This window comes from Oryzias melastigma, linkage group LG14 (genome assembly GCF_002922805.2).
Source record: "Oryzias melastigma strain HK-1 linkage group LG14, ASM292280v2, whole genome shotgun sequence".
Taxonomy (NCBI): domain Eukaryota; kingdom Metazoa; phylum Chordata; class Actinopteri; order Beloniformes; family Adrianichthyidae; genus Oryzias; species Oryzias melastigma.
This window is the reverse complement of record NC_050525.1, coordinates 28850697-28856465: the sequence shown is the minus strand read 5'-3', so window position 1 is coordinate 28856465 and position 5769 is coordinate 28850697.

Below are 5769 nucleotides of genomic sequence, written 5' to 3'. Positions count from 1 at the left end.
AGTGGCGGTTTGGTGCTTGTGAGAGTTTACATCTGCTGTTTTCCTTTTCTTTTTCTTTAGTTTGCTTTGGTTTCCTTTTTCCTTTTTTGACCAATTTTCCGCTCTCATGTAATTTTTTTCATTTGTAAAGCTACACTTTTAAATGAGCGAGCGAGTTATGTTTTTCAAAACACCTTTAATCCACTCACTCACTCACTGATACATTTTCTTGTGGCTGAACCAAAGCTGGCTGTTTGGGTCATAGAAAAACCGTATTCAGGGGGCTGGTTTTGATGATTTTACGTTTCTTTTCATTTTTTTTATTTTAAACTTGTCCTGGTCCAACAGATGTGGGCTGAGAGCTTCTAGTGTTGTCAGATTTTACTGTCACAAAGGGATTTATTGAGTATAAACTCCTGTTGTATTTAATACTACACTTTATTTATATTGATTATTATATTTTGTTTTTGTTTTGTTGGACCGGACGGAAAAGAGAGGGGGGGGGGTTAGAGAAAAAAGAAGATGGCAACAGAGGGAAACAACATCATAAAACATCCAGGTCTAAATAGTAAACTAGAATGGGCGTGGCCTGACTACACACACACTCTGTAGTTACAAACACATCTGTTGGTTGAGATAGTCTCCACATCTAAACTAGTCAGAATGTACACAATACAACTAACAGCAGCTCACACACTTAATCATACAAACCGACACAAATAAAGACTTTCATTCTGTCACACATAATGTTGGTGCAAAGGTGAGATGACACCTGTGCTCAGGTGAGTGCTTATGGTTTCCTATGTGGATAAAGATGGAATGTACAAAGGGGGAGGGCACCCGGCAATCCTCACACCAAGGCCTCCCGCCGGGGCAGCAGCAGCAGCAGCCAGGACCCCCCAACACCCACCCTGGGGCCGCAGAGAAACCACCCGCCGGGCAATCCCGCCAAGCACCCAGACCAGCGCACTCGGGGCCGCCGCAGAGGCCCCCCACACCCAAGAGCAGGAAGGCACAGGAACACGGAGAGTGCAGGCCGCAGCCCAGCCAGAGGAGCAGCCCCCCCACCCAGCTAGGAGGGCCAACGCAAGGCCCCGCCCCCGGAAAACCCCCCAACCCCAGAAGAGCCCCCCAACCCCAGAAGAGCATCCCACCACCACCCAGCAGCGCAGAGCACCCCCCCGCCCCACCCCAGGTACGGGTCAGGGCCCCCCAATGGCGACCCACCCATATGCTCCAGACAACCGCCCGCCCCCCCGCGGGAGGTCCAGGGGGGAGCAAGGAAGGGGCCGCCCACCCCCGCCAAGGACAGGGGCACCCAAGAGAAACAGAGGCCCCAAGGAGTGATGTAAACAAGGCCCGACCAGGCACACCCACTGATGGAGTTAAGGAGAGGACTAGTTCTCGAGAGCAAGGACCGGATTCCGCACCATCAAGATCTGGACACCCCCAGGATCCGATGTAGATTGATCCCCTGCTAGATCTTAAATCTCGGGGATCCCACTCCCGGCGTAGGGAGGAGACCACCGGGCCCAGGAGACACGACCACCAGCTAATTCCTCTTTAACAGTCCTGATACATCACCTGTCCGTCCTGACAGGAGATCCATACTTCATGTGGACATCCCTTAGGTTTTTAACTTTTTGTCCTGGAATCATTTTTTTTTTTTTTTCAGGTGTTTTCCTTTACTAAAAAGGAGAGTCTAAGGGCAGATATCACCAGTTTAGTTTAGTTTATCAATCAGCCATTGTTTATATTTTGAGTGAATTGAATTTTTTTATGAACTGGAAAGCAAAGAGTTTGTATTCATAGCTGTAAATAAATGTAGCTGTCAGGGAGTTCAAATGTTATTTTTTTCTCTTCTCATCCACTCTCCAGTCTTATGTTAATAGTTGACTCAGAAATCCAGTTTAGAAATAAACGCAGGTAAAAATACCTCAAATTATATAAAAAAAAAATACCAATAATGATTTTTGTTTGTAGTTGTAAGATTTTAAAAACATTTTTGACTTTTAAAAAATGTGACTTTTTTATTGTGCCTACTTCAAAACTGTTAGGTTGTGATCAAACTTAAGACTCTAAAACGAACACCTGCTGCCCTTCTGGTCAACATTCTGGTCATGGCTTAGATTGGGGGTTCCTGGAGAGCCGGGCTTGTTTGGGGTTCAGACATGTGACCGCTGCTGGACTCACCGAGCTCCCACTGCAAAGCAGTTGTTCCGATTTGGATGGAGACAGAAGAGCGAGGCCACGCAGTACACACAGCACAACAACATGGACATCAGGCGCCGCTTCAACGACATCTTCACTCTGACAGAAGCACAATGTTTGCTGTTAAAGCCTCTCCCGGACATCAACCCCATTTTCCCTTCAAATTAACAAAAACACAAATGAAAATCATCATCATCATCACCTGAGAAATCCTTCAGCAGAAAAACGTTCCCAAAAGCGTTCTGTGCCGGTAGATTCCCAGGTTGGGATCAGAAAGACTCCAGAATCTTTTTCCAGTCAGATCTCAGGTCCAGTTAATCACCAACAGCAGCGCAGAATGGCCGAGGACTAAACAGTGACCGGGATCCACAGGGGCTGCTGGACACCGGGCACAATTACTGCTGACTCATGCTTTTGTTTTGAAAGGTCCTGAAAAGTCTAGCAGGAGTGAATGACAGTCAATCATTGTGTTTGTTGGGGCTATTTTAGAGCGTCGGGGTATTTTTAAGGGATCATTTTTGAGGTTCCTACATGACTGAGAGATTTTTAGATGTTCCTTTTCTCTAAGACACATCATAATTCTACATTTTTTTCATTATATGATCAATCCTCATGAGAAGTTTTCAGTTAAATTATCAGATTTAAATACCAATTACTTCAATAGTAGGATATTTGCAGCAGTTTTTTGTCCATATATTATGCAGCTGGAACCTGGTTTGCTTAAAAAATTAAAATATGTTGATCAAGTGGACCATAAATACAATAAAATGAAGTTTAACATAAAAAGAATAAAATCCAATCATGAGGTTTTATGAAAACTCAGGATGAGACCTAAAGTTTGTTTTTATTCTGAAGCAATGTTCAGCCATTTTACATTTACTGTAAAAACATAATAAACTTGATTGGCTCAAGTTACTTTAGTTTTTAAATGTCCTTCAACCCTGACATTTCTTGATTTAACTACAGTAAAGCTCCCATTGGTTAGACCGGTTTAAATCTGTAATAATTATGGCTGGAATTTTTTTATTAATAATAATAATAATTATTATTATTATTATTTCCAGAATCAGTTTGATTCTAGGTAGAGCTCGCTGTATCATTACATTTTAGCAAAAAATGATGCTTTAGACCACAAATAGTTACTTTTAAAAAAACATTTCTTAAAAAAAGTTTGGAAAACCCCTTTCGGTGAGTACATACAGATCTTAAATTAGTCAGCAATTTATGCTTAATTTAGTGTTAGCATTAGCCGTCCTGTGGGAAATCCCATTGTACGTTAGCATCAAGCTAACAACTTTCGGCATTGCACATATGATATATCTGCTTGTATTAGGCCTGGCCATCGCTACATTGCTTCAGTTCACAAACCAAACACACGCGGCTTCTGCACGGCTGTGCCGATCGGGGCTTGGGGTGTCTTAGAGGAGCCTCGCGTCCAAAGTAATAAACACCTTTTTGAGCAGAAATGTATTGAAGACAGGACACAACTGGAACATTTACAGTATTCTGCATCTAAAATGAAAGTTTTTTGCGGATCACTACTAGCTCACTGGAAAAATTGAGTGTTGTGTTAGTCTGGGGGCGGGGCTTGTAGCACAGACTCTTCCTGGAGGGAGCTGTTGGCATTGATCAGCACGTTTCCACCCGCTTGTTTTCGTGGGTATGGGAGGGGCTGCTGCAGACAGTGCAGGTTTTTAGAGGATTATTCTTAAAGGGGGCATATCATGGTTTTCTTAAGCCTTTCAAAGTAAACTATATTTATATATGATCATATATTACCTCTGGAATACTAAAGATCAATTGATTTATGAAACATTCGTTATTTTTAATATTAAAATATCATCCTAGAGAAAGCCATGTGTATTTATCCTACAAAAATGATCCAAACTTCTTCAAAGATGGATGCATATAATCAAAATGAGAAAATAATTTTTGCTTACATAAACAAATGTCATAAATGTTCCCCTTTGTGCCCTATATTGTAGAACTGTTTTTATTTTTTTTACTGCTTCATGACAGCTGCAAACACTAAAGGAAAAGCCTGTTTTGATATTGACATTAAATGTATAGTAAAGGTTTCTATGTGTATTTTGTGTTATATTGCGCTTTGTTTTTACTAGCTAAACCTATTTTTTGTTTTTTGAATTTGCCTCCTTAAAAAAATAAAAAATAAAAAACTGGAACAAACTTGTTTTTGTGAAGTTTACTTGGAAGTCTTTTTTTCCTCTAAACATTTTTTTTATTTATTTAAGCTGGATCAGTTTATATACATTTCCTGATGAGTGGTTGATTCCCACGTGTATTTCCGTCTCATTAAGTCCAAACATGAACATAAACAAAAACCAAAGAATCTGTCTGTTTGGAACATCTCCAGAAGATTTCCTTCCCATCTGAACCTGGCTGATGCTCTGCTGTGGCTCCACCACCTGATTGATGTTAGATAATGTGATGAATGTGTGCAGAGAGGGAAGGCATCATTAGTTTGGATCTATTTGTGTGTGAACTCTGGTGGAAAATAGTCCCATTAAGCCACATGTTCCTCCCGGAGACACTTGGATCAAAACAGCAGCCGGCAGGTTAGACTTTAACTGAAGGAAGCAGGATTTTCTAGCATATCAGGCTCAACGTTTGGTTACAGCTTTAAATCAAACTTTATAAACATGCTGAAAATCTCTTAGTTCACATGTGCAGAATCATACCAGCAAAGCACACATGTTTACACAGGATGTGATGCATTTATGTTTGCCTATAAACATTTTCCTTTGTTTTATTTAATGCAGACATGACAGTTTCATGTATGGAGGCCTGGAGATGACATTAAAAAAGCTTATGAAATAAATGCATTGTTCTTTCAAATTCCTATTTCGTTCGCATAAAAAGCAAATACAATATTAATTTGTGGCCACAATAAGATAAATTGTATGCACTCAATTCTAATTTAATTTTTTTTTCCATAATTTTTTTCCATAATTTTTTTTTCCATAATTCTTGGATAAAAAGTGAATGAAGATGATTGTTTTGTGATTTTGGTTGATACAAGTTTCACCCTAACTAAAGTGTGAGTTTGTGACTCAGTAAAAATCAAAATCCTTAACTCTAGTTTTATTTTTATGAAAGAAAAAGAAAGCAGAATAGAAAAAAAAACAGAAATGTGGAGCCCAAAAACAAGATTCTTTTGTTGAAAAATGGTAAAGACTGAACCTAATTCAGCTGTGTGACATTGAGATTTCTACTCAGTGAAGATTCAACAAAGAGTCGTTAGGAAAGCAGTTTTTGGGTTTGAATTCTAAAAACTTTGTGTGATAATTTTTGTGAAACATAAATGAGCTTCTGTGTGTTAACGAGTCTTTGAAAGCTTTTAAAGTCCCACTCCGATCATCTTCTGATCTGTTTTCAAAGCGTTCCCAGTGGACATTTAAATATAATTCTGCTGTTTTTAGCCAAAATCAAACATCCTGAGTCGTTTTCAGGGACATAATTTCTGCAGAACAGCAGGAATTAATTATAAATTCGTCTCTGAGTTGTGGGTGGGACTGTGTGGAGTAACCCCGCCCCCACTTCCGACCGCCCATCTGTTTA